Genomic DNA, 22,581 nt, shown 5'->3' with positions numbered 1-22,581 from the left:
GTTTTTTTATTTACTTCTTTATTTGATGTTTTCTGCTTTTAAAATTAAAAAGAAACTGCCAAGTAAAGAAGTGTAGCTGGGAAAGTGTCTGCTTTGTCTTGCAATGAAAAGCAGAAGAAATGAATACCATGAAACAAGAGAGGAAAGATGAGAGGATAAGACAACAGACTGAGATATAAGAAGAATAATGCAGGAGCCAGACACAAGGGCAGAGGGAGCTGACTGAGATAAGGAGAAATTAAAGGAAACCAAAGACAAAATAATGAATTTTAAAACTGCTTTGAAGGCAGTAAAGGGGAAACCCAAACAATAGAAACCAAATCCATGGTGTAAATGCTGAACTTTGAAGAGTCATAAAGTTTTTTATGGTCAAGCAGTAGTGAGCTTCCCAAACTTAGGCTAAATTGGAGAAAATAGCACAACTCACATACATAATAGTAAAATGAAATGGCAAATGAATAAAGAATATAGCAGTAATTTATAATTCTTCAAAGAATCAAATAAGTTTAAAATAACTACCTCTATAAAACAATAAGGGAATTTAATATGCTTTGAATCTCTCTAAATAGAACTAATCAAAATCAATATATTAATCAATAAATCAGAAAAATATAAAGAAAAAGCATAAAGTTTGTGATTGGACCATGAAGTGTACCTAAAAATACATCAATTTATTAAATGCTAAAAATAAGCAATCTAGAGTAAAAATTAGAAACATGTGAGTACTGATACTTTTTTTTATTAACTTGAATATTTCTTATATACATTTCGAGTGTTATTCCCTTTCCCGGTTTCCTGGCAAACATCCCCCTCCCCCCTCCCCTTTCTTATAGGTGTTCCCCTCCCCATCCTCCCCCCATTGCCGCCCTCCCCCCAACAATCTAGTTCACTGGTGCTCTTACTAGGATATTCATTGCTACCTATGAGGTCAGAGTCCAGGGTCAGTCCATGTATAGTCTTTAGGTAGTGGCTTAGTCCCTGGAAGCTCTGGTTGCTTGGCATTGTTGTACATATGGGGTCTCGAGCCCCTTCAAGCTCTTCCAGTTCTTTCTCTGATTCCTTCAACGGGGGTCCCGTTCTCAGTTTAGTGGTTTGCTGCTGGCATTCGCCTCTGCATTTGCTGTATTCTGGCTGTGTCTCTCAGGAGCGATCTACATCCGGCTCCTGTCTGCCTGCACTTCTTTGCTTCATCCATCTTGTCTAATTGGGTGGCTGTATATGTATGGGCCACATGTGGGGCAGGCTCTGAATGGGTGTTCCTTCGGTCTCTGTTTTAATCTTTGCCTCTCTATTCCCTGCCAAGGGTATTCTTGTTCCCCTTTTAAAGAAGGAGTGAAGCATTCACATTTTGATCATCTGTCTTGAGTTTCATTTGTTCTAGGAATCTAGGGTAATTCAAGCATTTGGGCTAATAGCCACTTATCAATGAGTGCATACCATGTATGTCTTTCTGTGATTGGGTTAGCTCACTCAGGATGATATTTTCCAGTTCCAACCATTTGCCTACGAATTTCATAAAGTCATTGTTTTTGATAGCTGAGAAATATTCCATTGTGTAGATGTACCACATTTTCTGTATCCATTCCTCTGTTGAAGGGCATCTGGGTTCCTGAAATAAAGTTTCATGAAATGTAAAGTGGAAAAACTTAACTACCCATATTCAATAATATAAAACAGCAATCACATTAAAAAAAAACATTTACTACCCTATACTATATATTTCTCAAGGTACATTAGAGCTAGAGTATCTATTCCAAATATAGGATTCAAGTAAACGTTTCCTTGAACTGATAATAAGGCAGGGAACGAAAAATGTTAATTTGTTAATGAAGATAACCTGTTGGCAAAAAACTCACACTGAAACTAAACTTAGAAAACTAATTTAAGAGCATCCCTAGGGAAACACTAACAATCAAAACTAAGGAATGTTATCAATCAGAAAAGGAAAATGGAAACAAGGGAGTTCTTGTCTAATAGGATTTTGAACAGTCAGTTAAAAAATTCACATTAATGTGTGAGAAGAAATGGATAATAGTCATGCAGTCAACAGAGAGCTGGATGAGGCATTTCCTCTTAGTCAGGATTCCTTTGTAATAAAAGCAATACTAGAGATGAGAAAAACAAAATGATTTCTCATATCATAAAATTATATACAAGACTGAATAGTGTAGAGTTCTCTTTCCTGTCTTGATCCCCAAAATATATACATTTCTGGCCAAAATTCCAAGCTCTCTCTCTCTCCATCTCTCTTTCCCTCTCTCTCTCTCTCTCTCTGTGTCTCTATCTCTGTATCTCTCTCTGTATCTCTTTGTATCTCTCTCTCTCTCTCTCTCTGTGTGTGTGTGTGTGTGTGTGTGTGTGTCAAAATGTTGCTTTGAAGATGTATGTCAACACGGAAAAAGGGATTTTGTAAGCTTGGAACTAACTGGCATCTAAATTAAAATAAAGAGATGTCATTGATATTTGAAAAGCAATAGGTAGACAGAAAAATAAGAAAGGAGAGTAGTTATTGTAGAAAAAATTAGAAGTCTAAAGGAGTATGGAATCAACTCTTGTTGAGTAAGACAAGCTACTTCCAGGCCTTCACTCTGCTTTAATAGAGATAGAGAAATCAAGAATGACTTTAAGGCACAAACCCTAAAGTAGAGGAATAACAATTCATGAGGTAATAAACTTGTAAAGAATTTAGTAAAAGAAGCCTGATTATGGAATAATAATTTGAACTTAGAAAAAGTAAAATTTGGGGTGTCTATTAGATATCCAAATTGATCTGTAAAATGACAAACGAGGGACCTTAATCTGGAGGGTTGGAGAGTTATAGACATGAAGTCATTTAGTGAATAATGGTCTCTAGTAACACACAATAATTTCTCTACTAAGGAACAAGAAGTACATATACTTTGCTCTGAATCACTGCATTCTTGGGAATTTGAACCAATTTTTCCTTTGAGAATGATGGGAACTTGACTTTAGCCTTTGTTTGACAGTCTGTAGGTCTCTATTGGTTGACCGAAGAGTCAGAATGGTGGTGAATCAAAAAAAAAAAAAAAGAAAGAAAGAAAGCAAGAAAGAAAGAAAGAGAGAAAGAAAGAAAGAAAGAAACACAAACAAACAAATAAAAAAAACCCTGGATTTGCTACATCAAAGGAGGCAGCAGATTTGAGTATAAATGTTTCTTGAGAACTATAATGTGAAAATATAATTTTAGCAGAATCCACAACCTGTATGTGCTTTGGTAATAGTACATTTGTGGGTGATGTTTGACAAGTGAAAAAAGAAGATGAAACTATGTCTTCAATTTATTCTTAAAATATTCAGAAAATAAAGCTTTGTATATTAGGTCATCAATAGCAATTTTTTATGAAATCATCATAAACAGAATTAATGCCAACAAGGGTTTTTGTTTAAAGGAGTTTGATATAACATTGGTGTATAAAAAAGTGAATGGAAAGAGATTACCAAGATACTCACATACTGCAGACAAACAACTGCTATTCAGATTCTGGAAAAATTGGGTTATATCCACACACACTAGAAAAGGCAGACAACTGTGTCCATCATTTTGCATAATAATATTATCTGCACACACACACACACACACACACACACACACACACACACACACACCTTCAGTTTTGAAAAAAGCATCCCACCCCATGACCCAGTCAAGTTTACACATGAAATTAATCATATTCTTTACAGGAATAAAAATGTAAAACTTCTTCACTGTAGACATTGTATACATATAAGCATGACATAAAATGTATTGATAAACTCACAGATGGCTTTTTTTTGATAAAGAGATAAGTATCAGGGGTAGAGGGAATGATAAGACCAGATATCAGGTAAGATTGTGACATCTTTAAATTTCATCTAGACCCATGTAAGAAAGTTACAGAAAGAAAATGCCCACTTGACAACTTCCGTCCATCTTTGTGATGTGTAAAGATACAGACGTTTTCAAGAGCAAAGCATAGAATTGATAGAAAACAGAAAATTTCCTGTACCATATATGTTTTTTGTGTTCTTAGAGGTTTATGCAGAACTCTTAACTCACTAGCACTCCAAACCAGGAAGAAACACACTTATTAAGCCAGTTTTTCATCAGTTTATGCACATGTGTTTCAATGAATCCCATGAGACCAGCATTGCATTAAGACCTTACAAATACTTTCTTAGAAATTTAAGTCTAGCGGTATTTTAATTATTACCCAACATCTATGTAAGATTCACCAATCCTGAGGATGAAAACTACTGCACAGATAAAACAAATGAACAAAAAAAACGAAGAAAACTGTGGGCATTGCTTAGGAATAGATAATTAAAAATAAAACTGTGTTGTTTAATGAGGGTGAAAATAAAATCAAATTACTAATACATTTTGAGCAACAAATTCAAAATTTCTCTTTTAGATAGACTATTTAGAACTTATTTGTCTTCTAGCAATAGAGACCCAGAAATAATTAAAATGCAGAATTGTGGAATCCAGTCCCAATGGATATATCTATAAAATGCTTCCACACCTAAGGCTCTAGGAACTTTGCCCAAGAAGAGTCAGATTGTAAACAACAGTGGCCAAGGGATCCTGCAGTGAGACTGTGTTTCCTAGCAATGTCAAAATCTGTATGCATAGTCAAAATCTGTACGCATTAAACTTCACCAACATGACTTCCCAAACATGAGCCGAATAAGGTTGAGAGCAAGGATCATGCCAAACAGAATAAAGAAAAGTATAAGAGGCCTCAACACTACACAGAGAACTTTTGGCAGCCGAGCAAAGTTGGGAGCATGAGAGGTGTCCCTCCGCAGGGAAGATTAAACCAATTGGTTGTCTATTTGACAAAAGTTCAGCGCTGAGAGGCCCCAAGGCCTGATACTATTACTGAAGCCATGGAGTGCTCACATAAAGGGGCCTATCATGACAGCCCTCCGAGAGACCCAACAAGCAGCTGAAAGAGCCACATGCAGATATTTACCCCTAACCAACAGAAAGAAGCTGCTGCCCCTGTGGTTGAATTAGGGAAAAGCTGGAAGATGCTGAGGAGGAGAGTGACCCTGTAAGAGGACCAGCAGTCTCAATTAACCTAGAACGTCGAGATCTCTCAGATGCTGGGCCATCAACCAGGCAGCATACACCAGCTTATATGAGGCTCCCAACATACATGGCAGAAGACTGCCAGGTCTGGCCTCACTCAGAGAGAAGATGAACCTAACTCTTAAGAGTCTGGAGCCCCCAAGGAGTAGAAAGTTCTGGTAGGGTGGGAGCTAGAGACATCCTTGTGGAGCCAGAGGACAACCTTGTGGAGATGTGGGGAGGAGTTATAGGATGTGGAACAGTCACAGGGTGGACCAGGAGGAGGATAAAATCTGAATGGTTAAAAAAAATAGATTAAATGAAATAAATAAATAAAATTACATCTACATTAAAAACAGTTATTAAAACATTACCTACAAATGAAAAGTATTAGCATCACTATTCACTTCTCAAAGGTAAAAAGTACACAAATTTAAAGCAAATAAAATTTTAAATAAATTCTTAATTAAAATAATCAATAATTTTGCATATCCTGTAAAATAGCAATAAGAAAATCGTCAATAATCTAAGAAGAGATTTTTAAGCAGAGGGGAGGAAATAATCACTAGAGAGTTACAGAGTTTTCAAATCTTTTTCATTTATCCCTACACTGTAGCATGCAGAGTGCAGGGACCCAGAGGTCCTGAGAGAATGCCATAATGAGTACTTCTGTCTCACAGGCAGCAAGAGAGTAGAAGCCTACCACAGAGGCAACAATGTATCACTCTCTGATATAATGCTCCACACGAAAATTAAAGATATTTCATTATACCTCATACAGTTTAAGCATCACAATGCCTTTACCTTGCACAATTTCTTCTCTTTGACAGTGGCTTTTCTTCTGAGTCATCTCATACCTCTTTTCTGATTCTACAGTGTATTGTGGACTAGAATACCTAATTATAACAAGACTGAAATTGTTATATGCCCTATTCTTGTTAAATTCATATTGTAAAATCTTTTGGGTTGTACTAAACTTCAAGTTCAAATATTCATTCAGTCTACATTTGTTCACTGGTTTGTTTCTTTTTCAATTTTACCCCATTCTGTTTTTTATGCCCTTGTAATTATGTATATATGCATGTATACATATGCACTTTAAATCCTTCCACATATTAAAACATTTAATAGAGAAACTCATAACATTTGCTTAAGGGGAAACTCTCACTAAACCAGTGTTTTCCAAAAAATATTTCAATCTTCAGCATCTGACTTATGTCTCCCAAGCATCCCCAAAGAGAAAACACATCACAGGTGGCCTTGTGACTCATATGAGGTAGAGTGGAAGCAATTGTCAAGTTTGAATATATCACATCCTTTATGCCTGTTTGTGGGTTAGGCATCTATAATGTGTTTTTTACAAAGGCTTGGCTATGAGGAAAGCTTTTCTAGATCTCTGCACCATTTCCTTTTCTTCTATCGTATTCACTTTTTCTCAATCTGGCTAACCTATGATTTTACCAAATTAATTTTCTATATAATAAATGGAAGCAACAGTCTCATAATACTACCATGGATTTCAAAAAACAGGTATGTATTACCTTCTCAGTAATTTTTAGCATAAAGACCAATATAATTGAACTTTCTTCACTTTATTTGCATTCCCTTATACTCAGGCACATTTAATTCAGAATTTAACCTTTTTTAATGAAATAAGAGGGAAAATTAATGTAGGTGTTGTCTCTAATTGTTAAATGCCACGAATTACACTATGCAGTTTGTTTATATTAACTTTAATCTGTCAAGATTTTGCTTTATGCACTTAATTACAGAGAAAGCCACATGAATAGAAGATACAATACTGTGGCTCACAGAGTAACAACATCCTTCAGTCATTTTCCTCCAGACTCTCTTTATCAGTCTTCAGGGTTCCCCTATACTTTCTTTTTCACTTAAAAGTAAAATACATAAAAGTCTAAAAATTTTGTTCTAATTTTTTACACAGAAGGATGTATTATATATTCTCCATCTAATTCATTTTATTTTTTCTCCCTTTTCTTTTTTTCAGAGCTGGGTACCGAACCCAGGGCCTTGCGCTTGCTAGGCAAGTGCTCTACCACTGAGCTAAATCCCCAACCCCATTTTATTAGTAAATGCAAAACAATTAAATTCTTCTGCATAAGTGATTTCTCTTTTAAAAAATTAACACATAATTTTACATAATATTATGCACCATATTTTAATTCATGGTAATTATACAGTGTGAGGGATGAAACCTACTCAATTAACATTTCTTCTTCCAAAATATGTATCTGTTTGTCTTTTGGGGAAGGTTCAGTTCTTCCCAAAATACATAATGAATTGTGAATGATTACCACCTACTTCATAATATGATGTTCTCTCAATCAAACCATTGTTTAGTGTCTGTTATCTAACCTCTATATACTCCCCCCTCTTGCATTTATTCCTGTGAAATAGAGCATATGTATATCTTCTGCACCTCATGCGTTTCACTTTACAACACTTACCAATTCCCCTCATTTTGCACAGATGACTCTATTGTTTTTCCTGAGTAATATTCCATTGTCCATTTATGCAACCTTTGCTTTGCATTTTCATGTATCAAAAAATACTTCACTTTAGCATAAATCTTGGCTGCTGTAGACAGAATATTGTTTACTTATATTCTAAGACTCTGTTTATTTTAGTTATGATTTCTTCTGCTAAAAAGAAACACCAAGACCAAAAGGTTAGGGAGGAAAGAGTTTATTTAGCTTACTCATTCAGATTATAATTTATCACTGGAGGAAATCAGGACAGGAACTCAAGCAGGGCTGGAACCTGGATGCAGGACCTGAGGCAGAGGTCATAGTGCAGTTATACTTAATGGCTTACTACTCATGCCTTGCTTAGCTTGCTTTCTTATACAACTCAACACTAGGTATTGTGAGCTGGTTCCTCCCTCATTGATCACTAAATGAAAAGATGCTTTACAACAGAATCTTATAGAGTCATTTCTACGACTTAGTCTCTTTCATTTCTCAAGACTCTAACTTGTGTTGTTGACACAAAAAAAATAGCCAGTACAGTGTTACTGAGAATCATAGAATACCGTTATTCAAGAACTGTATATCTGTATAAGTGTAAAACTGTATAACTGTTTACAGTTTTTATAGAGTAGATTAAGTGAACAGGACTCACAAGAAGGCTACAAATAACACCATGACCATCTGTAGATAAATCATTTGCAAATTCTCTGAGCCTCAGTTGGATTCATATCCATCAGTGATAGCAAGTGAACTGAAGATCTTGAAATGCATTTTGAATACAGAGTTATGTCTGGTTTTTGTTCCCCTGATTGACTCAAGAGACTATTTGTATTATAATCACAAACAATGATTTAGGTAAACTTTCTCTATCCCTGCCAAACCTCTGGGCTCTGTGTATGTAGATAGAGACTGCAAGAAAAGAAACTGAAAACTGACAGTGATGGGGAACATTTTATGGATCTCTATCTTGCCACACCATGCAGGATATAAGAAAGGTGATTTTTTATTACTATCTGGAGCCAAGCTGTGTTCATGCTCACATTGGTACATTTGGGATTCTCTTAACACTTAGTCCAACAATGACCTCGTCTATTTCATATGAAAGCCTCACATTAAAAGAATATGAAGTATCAAATATCACTGTAGAAGCACTGTTGGCAGCTGAAACCACTGACAACTTCCTGGCTGTGATTTATAATCTATATCAGTGCCTTTGAGACAGCAAGATATTGATTTTTCCTTGCCCCTAATCCAAGACCATACACAGAGCTTGTTAGACATCTGTGGGAATATAAACTGAGTTTTGTCTCAAATTAGGAAGGTTCTTTTACAAGGACACTTGGTGTGGTCTTAGAAAAAATTCTATACCACCTGTACTCTTGATGAATTTACAGAACACTAAGAACTCAGTGTGAAGCATGGTAGAGACTCTGGGAGGGAGAACACTGTTAGGTCTTTATCCCAGAATGCAAATGGATTTCTCTCCTGGCTTGTAGACTAATTTTTTTTTATTAACTTGAGTATTTCTTATAAACATTTCGAGTGTTATTCCCTTTCCCGGTTTCCGGGCAAACATCCCCGTCCCCCCTCCCCTTCTTTATTGATGTTCCCCTCCCCATCCTCCCCCCCTTGCCGCCCTCCCCCCAACAATCTAGTTCACTGGGGGTTCAGTCTTAGCAGGACCCAGGGCTTCCCCTTCCACTGGTGCTCTTACTAGGATATTCATTACCTAGTAAACTAATTTTTGAGTAACAGTTGAGGGTTTTTCACTTTAACATATACTTTTGATTTGACAAAACTACGAAGGATAGATTTCAAGTATAGAAGGATATACAGTTCTGGGCATAAAGCTGATGAAGCTGCTCAATCACATATTTTTATGAAAGTTGTAACTGAATAAACAGGTAAGGCATGCAGACAAGGAGTTCAAAAACTGTTTGAAAGCCTTGTATAAAATTTTCTGCAAGAAATACAAATGATTGGTTTTGTTTTGTTTCTTTATAAAGAAATAGATACCACTACACAGACACCAAAGCAAAACAGGATTTGCCCTAATGAACTTTGTTTTTTCTTAATAAAAACACAGTCATATTCACAAATAAATACTGTTACAAAATGTGTAATTTCTATGAATCCCAAGCCTACCTGGCCGTTACCTAAGTAAAACACTCTTTCCCGTTTGTACTACCCTCACTTTAGCACTGCTGTATAAATTCATTGATAGTGATAGTATTTCATGCATGTAAAAAAATCATCATGTGAGCCTACCTGTGTGGAGACATATACAAACATCTACTCACCAGATGGTACTAAGTACAGATCAAAGGACAACTGATGCCAGATTCACTGTTCACTGCTGGGTGAACCAATGGGTTTTATTTGTAATAGCTAGAGAACTATGGATGAGAGGCTGCTTTCAGGAACAGAAATGATTCAAAGACTACTGTACTACCAAGCATGAAACCTGGAACACAAGAGTATAGTGCACAACCTGCAGGCAGTCCAACAGCCTGGGGAGTACTCATCCCAGGTAGCTTGGTTGACCTGAGCCTTTTCTAGGAAACTTGGCAGGTTTCTACTTTTTTTTCCCATATAGCTCAAGTTGTCCAATCATGTCTTTTAGACATTCTTATTGTTTATATATACTTTGGGAGGGAAAGATCCTAGTAAATTTGGTTGGTATTCAAAGATACTTTTTTGGCCTATTTTATTTATTTACATTTCAAAGGTTGTCTCCCTCCCTGGTCTTTCCCTGCTTCTATGAGGTAGCTTCCCCAGGCACCTACACACCCACTCCCTCCTCACTTCTCTAGCCTTTCCCTATGCAGGAGCATCAACTCCCCACAGGACCCAGGGCCCCCTCTCCCATTGATGCCAGATAAGCAATCCTCTGCTACATAAGCAATTAGAGCCATGGGTTTCCCTGTGTGTACTCTCTGGTTGATGTTTTAGCCTTTGGAAATTCTGGGGAGTCTGGTTGGTTATTTTTTTTCTTTTCATGGGATTGCAAATCCCTTCTGCTTCCTCAGACCTTCCCCTAACTTCTCCATTGAGGTTCCAATGCTCAGTCTTATGGTTGGTTGTGAGCATCTGCTCCTGTATTGGTCAGGCCTCTCAGGGGACAGCTGTATCAGGCTCCTGTCAGCAAGTACTCCTTGATATCAGCAACAGTGATTGGGTTTGTTGTCTGCCTATGGATGGATCCCTAGGTGGGGCAGTCTCTGGATGGTCTTTCCTTTAGTTTCTGCTCCACTCTTTTTCCCTGTATTTCCTTTAAACAGAAGCAATTCTGGGTTAAAATTTTGAGGGTGGGTGGCCCCATCCCCCAACTGGGGGCATTTCCTAACCTTTGGTTATGGTCTCTACAGGTTCTTCCTCCCCTTTGTTGGGTATTTCAGCTAATCTCTTCCCTGTTTGGCCCTGTCATCAAGTACTTCTTCGTATTAGCAATAGTGTCAGGGTTTGGTGTCTGCCATCTCAAGGTTCTTAAAATTCCCACAAATACTCCAAAAAAATACTTGAGATATTAAAACACCTGTGGACAGATCCATCATAGAAAAAATACTACTCTTGGTTTCAATTCCTGTTGCAGCTTTTCATCTCTTTAAACAAAAGAAATTTAGGGAAGTTAATCACACAAAGACCCAACAAAGAAAGAGAATTTCAAACTAATTTTGCTTATGAATGTCAATTCAAAAATACTAAATAAAATTCTAGCAAACCAAATCCAAGAACATATCAAAATAATCATTTACCATAATCAATATACTAAAATCCATTCATGTAATCCTCTATATAAACAAACTCAAAAAAATCACATGATATCTCTTTATATGGTGAAAATAACATTTGACAAATACAACATACCTTCACGTTAAAAATATTGGAGAAATCATGAACTCAACACCCATACTTAAATATAATGAAAACAATATACAGCAAAGTACCCGCCAATATCAAATTAAATTGGCAGATATTTTAAGCAAGTCTACTAAAATCAGGGATAAGACAAGACTCCCCACTCTTCACATATCCATTCAAGATAGTACTCAAAGTTCTAGTTAGAGCAATAAGACAAAAAAATCAAGTGAATACAAATTGGCAAAGAAGTCAAGGTATCACTATTTACAGATTATATGATGGTATACATAAGCGACCCCTTAAAATTCTACCAGAGATTATCTACAGCCAATAAACAATTTCACATGTAGAAGAGTGAAAATTGATCCATTCTTATCTCTCTTTACAAACCTAAACTTGAAGTGGATTAGGGACCTCCACATAAAACCAGATATGCTGAATCTAAAAGAACACAAAATGGAAAAGAGCCTTGAACAGATCTACACAAGGAGAAATTTCCTGAACAGAATGCCAATGGTTTATGCTCTAAAGTCAACAATTGGCACATGGGACTTCATAAAAGTTTCTGTAAGGCAAAGGACACTGTCAATAGGACAAAACAGCAACCTACAGATTGGGAAAAGATCTTTACCAACTTTACATCTGACAGAGGGGTTAGATCCAAAATATACAAAGAACTCATGAAGTTAAGACTCCAGAGGACCAAATAACCCAATTAAAAACAAGGTATAGAGCTAAACAAAGGATTCTCAATTGAGAAATCTTGAATGGCCCAGAAGCACCCTAAAGAAATGTTCAACATCATGGAAATGCAAACCAAAACAACCCTGAGATTCTTTCTCATATGAATCAAAATGGCTAAGATCAAAAACTCAGGCAACAGCAAATGCTTATGAGGATGTAGAGAAAGAGGAAAACTCCTTCTTTGCTGTTGGAATTGTAAGCTGGTACAAACACTTTGGAAGACAATCTGGAAGTTCCTCAGAAAATTGGAAATAGTTCTACCTAAAACCCAGCTATGCCACTTCTGGGCATGTACCCAGAATATGCTCCAAGAAATAACGAGGACACATGCTCTGTTATGTTCATAGCAGCCTTATTTATAATAGCCAGAATCTAGAAACCATCCAGATATCCCTCAATGGAAGAATGGATATAGAAAATGTGGTACATTTACATAATGGAGTATAACTCAGCTATTAAAAGCGAAAAGTTTATGAAGTTTGCAGGAAAATGGATAGAACTAGAAAATATCATCCTTAGTGAGGTAATTCAGACAAAAAAGGACACACATGGTATGTATTCACTGATGAGCCCAGAAACTCAGAATATTCATAGACCATTTGAAGCTTAACAAGAAGGAAGACAAAAGTGTGGAAGCTTCCTTTCTACTTAAAAGTGGGAACAAACTAACCATGAGAGTTAGAGGGAGGGAGGGGTCAGGATGGAGAGAGGAGCAAAAGGGGAAAAATGGAGACAATACTAGGTATGGGGAGAGATGAGGAGAAGTCCAGAGGGTCAGGAAATTGAATAGAAATATGTAACAGTGGGAGTAGGGAACGCGGGGTTGGGATGTATCACTAGAAAAGCAGAGGTTCCAGAGAAACAAGAGGCTCCCGGGATCCAATAGGGATGACATTAGCTGAACTATCCAACAAAGGGAAAGTAGAACCTGTAGAGATCACCTCTAGTAAATAAGCACAACCTTCAGTTGAGGGATGGTGCCTTTCACCCATCTCAAAATTTTTAACCCAGAATTGTTCCTGTCTAAACAAATGCAGTAACATAAAAAAATTGGAGCAGAAAGTGATGGACAGCCCATTCACAGAGTACCACTTCTAGTCTTCCATCCCTTCAGAAAACACCAGACTCGGACACTTCCTGATGCCAAGAACTGCTTTATGACAGGAACCTGCTATAGCTGTCCTTTGAAAGGTTTTGCCAGCACCTGACTAATCCAAGACAGATACTCAGACAACCTTTGGATAGAGCCTGGTGAGCCCAATGGAAGAGTTAGGGGAGGGAATAAAGGAGCTGAAGATGATTGCAATCTCATATGAAGAACAACAATATAAATTAACTGGACCCACCAGAGCTCCCAGGGACTAAACCAGCAACCAAAGAGGTTTTGTTTTTGTTTTTGTTTTTGTTTTGCAGAGATGCAGGAAAGGGGGGATAACATTTGAAATGTAAATAAATAAAATAACCAATAAAAATAAATATCAAAAATGAAGGTCCTAAAAAAAGAACCTTGAGATGGAAAATCATGAAGTGCTTAGAGCTTAATGGGCTATTCTACTTGGAGCATGAAGGAGAGGGATGGGGAGACAAATGTACATAATGGAACTTGACTTGTGGGGGACAGAGACAATCAAGGCATGACAAAGGTGTTGTTTGTGCAACAGCTTAGCTGAGCATCTGTATATGCTCATTAGCTGAAACTGAAGCATTGGCTATAATTAATAAGCAATTTGAATCATTGATATGAGTTTTCAGTGCTGTCAGGACAATAGGAAGTTATTGCTTCAGGGTCATTTGACAGAAGCTATGGTCCCTGGGAGGAAAGGCTATATCTCATGGTGGAAAATGAATTTGACAATGTTTAAAAAGATCTCATTGGTAGCGGTTCTGAAGGCCTAAAATTTGCAAGATTATGCGGGTCATAGAAAGAATGAAACTTGGCCCGGCACGCTAGGTCAGAGTCTTTGTGAGGAGGCCAAAAGAGATCACTGGTAAAGTGCAACATAAATTGCAATAGAGGGTCCATGCTATCAGATGTGCTAGGGCCATAAGATGTTCAAAAATACCATAGCACATATAAAGTGGAGTCACCATAAACCTATGGGGAAAGGTACGTGCTGCAGATGAGAGAGCTAGAGAACACCGCCAACCCAGACCTTTTGAAAATAAAAACCACATGATGACTGTGTCTTAAATATTGAACACTACAGTACAGAGTATAGATTTGTACTGCTGGTTTGGTTTTCCTTTAATCTGATTGTGCATATGCCTCAGTTGTCTCATTTTGGAATAGGAATGTATAAAACTTGGTTTTTGTTTTACACAATTGCGCAGTCAAGGGAGTTTGAAATTTTAAAGATATCTTGGATTTTTGAGGGTTATAAGTTTTATGACTTGTGGAACTTTACCACACTTAAATTATGTTTTCTATTATAATATTGACCAAAGATCTTGGGAGACAAGGAATGGGAAATAATGGTTTTAAAAAATGAGTATATGTGTCAAATTGACCCAGCATTGGGTGCCTTAGTTAGCTTAGAGTGTCCATTTGGCTCAGATATGTATCATATCATTTTATGTAAATATATAACAGCATAGTTTCTTGAAGATATATCAAATATTCTTTGTTTTGTTTGTCCCACTTCCCTGTCTATCTTTCTGTATTGACTTCCCTGTCTCCAATCAGAGCCCCTCTTCCCATATCATGGTACCCCTCTTTCACTTTTCCCATGGCTTCTTTTGGCTTCCCTGATTTCTACAATTACCAAAGGTTATTCAGGCACATCTAAGGCATTGATATGTGGATGAGAGAGGATGTCTGGGATTTTCTTCCTGGGTGTGAATATCCTCACTCAATGTAATCTTTTCTATTTCCATCCATTTATCAGCAATTTTTCATGATTTTGTTTTCCTTTATAACTAAATCATAACACAATGTATATATGTGCTATATTTTCATTAACCATTTACAAGTAAAGGACATTGAGCTTGTTTCCACTTATTAGCTATTGTAAATAGAGTGACAATGAAAATGACTGAGCAAATATCTGTGGGATACGATGTTCAGTTCTTTAGGCCAATGCCAAGAAGTCAGATAACTTGGGTTACTGGGAAAACTGAATATCCACATGCAAATAAATGAATGTAAATGTATATTTCTAATTTACATATCTAAATATATAGTTTATATTTATATATATAATCTTGTAAAAGTTATATATATAATCGCTTTGCACAAAACTTGTCTCTAGCTAGATCCAGAATTTGCATTTGAAATCTTAAATACTAAAAGTGTTAAAAGAAACATAGATATTATTTTACAAAATAAGTATGTAAGAAGGACCTTCTGAATTGGATTCCATTTGCCCTATTAAGGCAATCAATTGACAAGTAAGACATCATGAAAAAAAAAAAGGTTCTGTCCAGTTATAGATATATCAATAGATAAGCCCTCCAATTAAGCCTCCATTTTCACATGCCTATAGGCCTTGCCAAGTTGATCATTAAAACTAACTAGGACATCCAGGTGGTGGATACATATATCGCCATTCCTGCCTTAAGTCTTTTCACCCCAGTACTCTACCCCTCCTTTTTCATTTAACCAATGATCTACTATCTTCCCTCCATTAACCTATATCTACCACAAAAGCCCCTTTCTGGCTTCTTCTCATGCTCCATTTATACACACACACACACACACACACACACACACACACACACACACACACACACACAAATACACAGCCACACATAATCACAAGCACATGAAGTTTGAAGTCAAGATGCATATAGAAGGCTTCTAGTTGTGCTCCATTTATACACACACACACACACACACACACACACACACACATATATTACAAATTGTAATGTGTACTTGACATATTACAGAAGAAAGCTTATCTCACCCAGAGTTTTTTCTTGTCCAACCCTATAAATTTTAAGTTTTTGAACTGAGTAACATTCATATATATATATATGTATATATATATATATTCCTTATCAATTTTTCTGTTGTTGGGCATTCAGATTAATTATCTATGCTGCTATTGTGAATGGAGGAGCAATGGACATGGATTGCAACCATCTCTGTAGTAGGTTATGAAGTCCTTTGGCTATAAGACTAGTAGAGCATTAAAGAAATTCACAAGATATGGTCACTTAAAAAAAAACACTCATATAATGGCACCAATTTACATGCTCATATAATTGGCAAGTTTGGAAATTGAGAAATTTCCCAAAGCTACACATTTAGATGAAAATCAATTAATACCAGTGGAAGTTACATTCAGTCTTCTGGAAGAATGAGCCCTCTGATAAGTTGCCCAATTCCAAATGGTCAGTCCTAATATGAGAAACATTAAATGAATTCATCAGGGTATATATATATATATATATATATATATATATATATATATATATATTAAATATTAAAGGATAAGTTTTGGATTTGAATGTAGTCGAGGGAATGCTGTAAGAGTTGGAAGGGGAAATTAAGGATAGAAATTGTACACATAAACTATTCATATATGAAATTCTTGAAAACTTTATATTTTCCTTGGTTGTAATCAGATAACCTAAAATTAGCCACACAGCTACCAAGAAATAATGTCACCTTGCATAAGTTTCAGACAGAGCATAGGGGGTGTGGTTAGGACTCTGTAGTAAATAACTATCATGTCATTCTCTCTTGTCTGAAGGACTCCAGAGATGCTGGGGCTGGTGCGTTTATTTCCATCACCAAATCTGTTAGAAACAGGTCACCTGATAAAATCTCAATGTTCTTCTCTTTCAATTTGAAGCTTTAAGTGAAACAATATCAAAAGTTTGGATTAAATTATATGCATTGCTTTTTCTCTCAGGGATTTTGTCTTCATTTTTCAGATTTTCAATATATAGCTATATGATATATAATGTTTATGAATATGATGGAAAAATATACATTTTACTTTACTAAGAAATATATGAAATTTACTCTTGAAAACAAATGTACTTCACTGAGAATAGAATCAATTTGTAAGAATAGGAAATTCAATTACAAGAACATTTCATGTGAGAACCCTTGAATGTATCAGGGGAACACACGGAAGGAGGATTTTAAAATGCTTTCACCAAAAGCTGATTCATGCTTAAATTATTTAAGAATTTGAAAAATGTTCAAACTTGAAGTCCTCAAAAATTGTTCCCACTTACCTAAAGGTATTAAAATAAGGTTAAATTAATTCTCATATTAAAATAATTACTATTAGTTGTCCCTTTAGCTTCGAGATGAACTAACTTGAAAAACAGTTTTTATATGAATTAAGAATTAATATTGTGATGATCTGTTGAATTTTGAATCTCTTTTACTTAAAATGAGATCATCTAGACTCCATAATCACTTTCTGATACAAATATTAAAAACAATTACATAAGATCTAATTACATAAGATCATGGAGTTCTTCAGTGGTCACCACAAAACAGTATCATTAAAGTTCCAGCTGTACTTGTCATGGTTCCGAGTGTATTTACTTCGCAGGACATGAATGAGAAAACCCAAAGAACTCATCAAGGTTTCCAATCTCATAGACTAAACAGCTGTGCTATTCTTTCTCCAGTTTAGCTAAGATAATTCTCTTTTAAAAAAATATACTGCTCAATATTATTATGACACAAGATAAGGCATTTGACATTTAATTTTTGTTTAAATAGAATTTGCTAAGCTCTTTTTATCAACTCCCATTCATTAATATACATTTATACATGTATGTATAGATTGTAAACAGGAACGAGTCAGAGACAGAGGGAAACAAAGAGAAGAGATGTGGGGAAGGTATCATTGAATATTTAACTTTGGCTGGCACCCTGAAAGGAAGGCATCCTGGTTCCCAGTTGAGCGGAGGCTTGAAACCCCAGTGACCCTGAAAGGGACAATAGGCATTCTGCTTTACTCCCAAGAAACCAGGCCTGGCACTAGCCACAGCCCTCCATAGATTTGTGGCCGTCAGTCCTGTAAAGGCAATTCCCCAAACCCCTCCACAGGTAGAGGATGTGGGCTTAAGAGAGATCTCTATTATAATGAGGAATCTAAAGGCCTGGAGGCTTAGCCTTACCATCCCAGACACTCCTCCCTGCAAAAGGTATTTAATCTCAGGCCTACCCTGCTAAGTGGGATACAGTTTAATTCATCTACTTCCCACCATGGCAATAAATGTCTTAAAACCATGAACTATCTCCTTTCATTGGAATCTACTGTGGGGAGACACAGAGAAGGCCTTTACATATAGAGACACCATTTAATCTCCTGTGAAAGGCCTCCCTGCACTACTGGCAGCTGCGGCCACCACTAAGTCTCCCAGTAGGCCTGGGGACCCCGAACCAGGTCTGGACGTGTCCCATGCCACAGACAATACTTCCCCACTCCCAGAGTGGTGTCCCATGGCTTCCCACAACCTGACACCCACCCAACAGCAGCATGGAGTAAGTAGAGTCAACTTCCCCTGGTCTTGCCTTTCAGAGTGACTGAGTCCTGTGGCAGAGCAGAAGCAGGACCCCACATTAATCCTATACAAGTCCATGTTCTCATTTTATATATGAATAAGACACATTGTCAACACTCTTTCATGTGAAAAAATATCTTACAATACTAGTTGAACTCGTTATTTATTTTTGAAATAGCATTGAACTGTGTAGCTCACATTGGTCTTGAATCAGTTCTCCTACCCAAGGCTTCTTGGTAGTTGGGATTACAAGTAAACACCATCAATTTGAAGGAACAAGGGTTTGTTTAGGCTTACTATTTCAGATGTTTCCATCTATACTCACCAGACCTCAGGTCCTTGGTCTAGGTCAAGCCAGGACTTTCTAGAAGACCATGATAGTGGGGGAAGATATTAACTTCTTGGTGTCTGTAAGACAAATGGAGACAGTTTTACCTTCTGTACAAGTTAGGAGTACTACAAGATCTGCCACCTCCAGACAGAGCCACAACTGGTGACTGTACCTGGGGCTTGAGACTATTTAAGATCAAATAAAGGTAATGCTTTACATGAAGGAGCCTGTGATCTTATGGAAGATATAAAACTAAGTAGAAACACTGAGGTAAATATTGTATTTGCCTATTATGAATGATAAATGAAGCTTCAATTTTTTTTCTGACACTGCTCTATGGCTACTCAGAATCATGCTTCTCCTTTTGCTCCTTTCCTATTTCTCCTCAAAACTTACTTTCAATAACATTACCAGGAATATTTTGCTGAAACATATTGAACCATACTATATAGTTTGCAGTGTATATAGTTCAGTACACATAAATGTATTCTAAACTCTCCAGAGTAAAGGCGTGATTAACTTTGGTTCAAACCTGTAGCTGAATGATTTGCTTCAGAGGCACTAAATTCAGCAGTGTTATGACAAACACTGACCTTCAGGAAACCACATGCCTGCTTTATATCAGTTACAGACACTGGGGTGGAAGAGACACTAATAAGGTACTAGAGAAAAAAATGGTGGCCTCTGAAGGGAGGAGAGGGCATTTCTATCCACCAATGTAAACTGAATGGGGAACAAATTAAGAACAGTACTGGAGTTCTTGGTCAGAATTGTTACCTTTCCTGCTGTGCTCTTCTCCCCCTCCTTAACGATGTCCACCCTTCTTCTCCATGCTCTAACTTGCCCAGGATCATGGTGAGGAATCGACATCTGTCTGAACACCCAGAGTAACTGGGTACCCCAGGATCCAGGGACACAGAACCCCCACTTAGCCAGTGGCATGGGTTCCTTCCAGCTTGAACATTTACCTAGAGTAGACCTTGTGTGCTGGCTTTGCACCCACTCCCACAACATCAATAGGGAGCCCAAATTCCAGGTGCTCTGAAACACTCAGGATCACAAGAAAGGCCACATCTGGCCCAACACCTGGAGTACTGGGTTTCTCCAGGATCTAGGAACACAGGAACCCCCACCTAGCTAGGGGCACACATTCCTTTGGATCTGAACCAGTGCCCTGAGCAGACTTTAGGCACTATCTGTGTACCCAGTCCCACAACACCCAGAGGAAGCTCAACTCCCAGGTACATGTCCAGGATCACAGTTTAAATGTGCACCTAGAGCACACTTTGATGAATCTGTACCCACACCTACAACACCAAGAGGGAGCTCTACTCCCAGGTTTTTTGAAACACCCAGGATCACAGGATCACAGGATCACAGAGGAAGCTCGATTCCCAGGAAATTGGACACAACCAGGAGCACTGAAGTTCTCAAATATTCACAAATAGTTGAGGCCAGAACATCATTCACAAAACCCAGTGTAACTGGACTCCCATAGGAATCCAGAAAATATAAACCCCCACTAAGCCAGAGACATGGGTTCCTTCCAGCTTGCACCAGTGCCCAGAGCAAACCTTGAACTATGGCTCCCCACCCACTCCTGTGACACCCTGAGAAAGTTTGATGCTCAGAAGTTCTGACACAACAGGATCTCTAGAGCTTGATCACTCCTTTATTTCAGGATCCGGGAGGCAGCTTGACTCACAGGAGCTCTGACATACACGAGATCTCAGGAACACATGATCCTAGAATCACTAGATCACTGAGACAACTAGACTCTGAGCAGTTCTGACACAACCAGAATCACAGGAGGGACAGGCTCCAGCGAGAGACATTAAGAGCAGCTGGCTATTAGAGATAACCAGATAAGGAGAGGCAAGTACAAGAACATAAGCCACAGAAACCAAGGCTACTTGGTATGATCAGAACCCAGTTCTCCTACAACAAGTCTGGGATACCCCATCACACTGACAAAGCAAGACTCGGATTTAAAATCATATGTAATGATGATGATAGTGGACATTAGGAAGACATAAATAACAGTTAAAGAAATAGAGCTTAGCATGGGTAAAGAGGTAGAAATGCTTAAAAAGAAAAAATAAAAATCCATTAAAAAATTACAGGAAAAAAAACAGTCAAATGGGTGGAAGAATTGAACAAAACCAATTCAATTACAAAGGAAAATAGAAACAATAAAGAAATCACAAAGAGAGACAACACTGGAGATAGAAAACCTTAGAAAGAGATCAGGAGTCATAGACACAAACATCACCAACAGAATACAAGAGAGAGAAGAGAGAACCTCAGTTGCAGAAGATAACATAAAAAACATTGACATAACAGTCAACAAAAATGCAAAAAGCTCCTAATCTAAAACATCCAGAAAATCCAGGAAACAATGAGAAGATCAAACTTAAGGATAATAGGTATAGAAGAGAGCTAAGATACCCAACTTAAAGGGCCAATAAATATCTACAACAAAATTAGAGAAGAAAACTTCCCTAAACTGAAAAAAGAGATGCCCATGAACATAAAGAAGCCTACAGAACTCCAAATAGACTGGACCAGAAAAAAACTTCTGTCACATAATAATCAAAACACTAAATGTACAAAATGAAGAAAGAATATTAAAAGCAATGGGGGAAAAGGTCAGACAACCTATAAAAGCAGATCTATCAGAATTATACCAGACTTCTCAATAGAAAATCTGATGAGAAAATGCTGGACAAATGTCATACAGACTCTAAGAGACCACAAATGTCACCCAGGCTACTATATCTCCAAAACTCTCAATTACCATAGATAGAAAACAAAATATTCTATGACAAATCCAAATTTTCACAGTATCATTCCACAAATTCAGCCCTACAGGATAATAAATGGAAAATTTCAAAACAAGGATGGAAACTACACCCTAGAAAAAGAAAGAAAGTAATCTTTCAACAAAACCAAAAGATAGCCAGGAAAACATAATTCTACCTCTAACAACAAAAATAACATGAAGCAACAATTAATTTTTCTTACTGTCTCTTAACATTAATGGACTGAATTCTGCAATAAAAAGACAAAGACTAACTGGCTGGATAAATAAAGAAGACACAGCACTTTGCTAAATAGAGGAAATGCACCTCAGTGCAAATACAGACACTATCTTAGAGTAAAAAACTGAAAAAAAAGTTTCCAAGCAAATGGTCCCAAGAAACAAGCTAGAGTAGACATTCTAATATCAAATAAAATCAACTTTCAACCATACTCATACACATAAAAGAAAAAATCTAACAAGATGAACTCTTAGTTCTGAAAATATATGCTACAAATGGAAGGGCACCTATATTCATAAAAGAAAATTTACTAAAGGTCAAAGCACACATTGCAACTCACAAAAAAAAATAGTGGGAGACTTTAACACCCCACTCTAATCAATGGACAAATTATGGAAACAGAAACTAAACAGAGGCAAAGTGAAACAAACAGAAGTTATGAACCCAATGGATTTAGCAGATAACTTTAGAACATTTCATCCTAAAACAAAAGAATAAATTTTCTTCTCAGCACCTCATGGTACATTCTCCAAAATTAAGCATATAATCAGTCACAAAACTGGA

This window comes from Rattus norvegicus, chromosome 2 (genome assembly GCF_036323735.1).
Source record: "Rattus norvegicus strain BN/NHsdMcwi chromosome 2, GRCr8, whole genome shotgun sequence".
In the NCBI taxonomy this organism is placed as follows: Eukaryota; Metazoa; Chordata; class Mammalia; order Rodentia; family Muridae; genus Rattus; species Rattus norvegicus.
Note: the sequence above shows the minus strand (reverse complement) of the source record.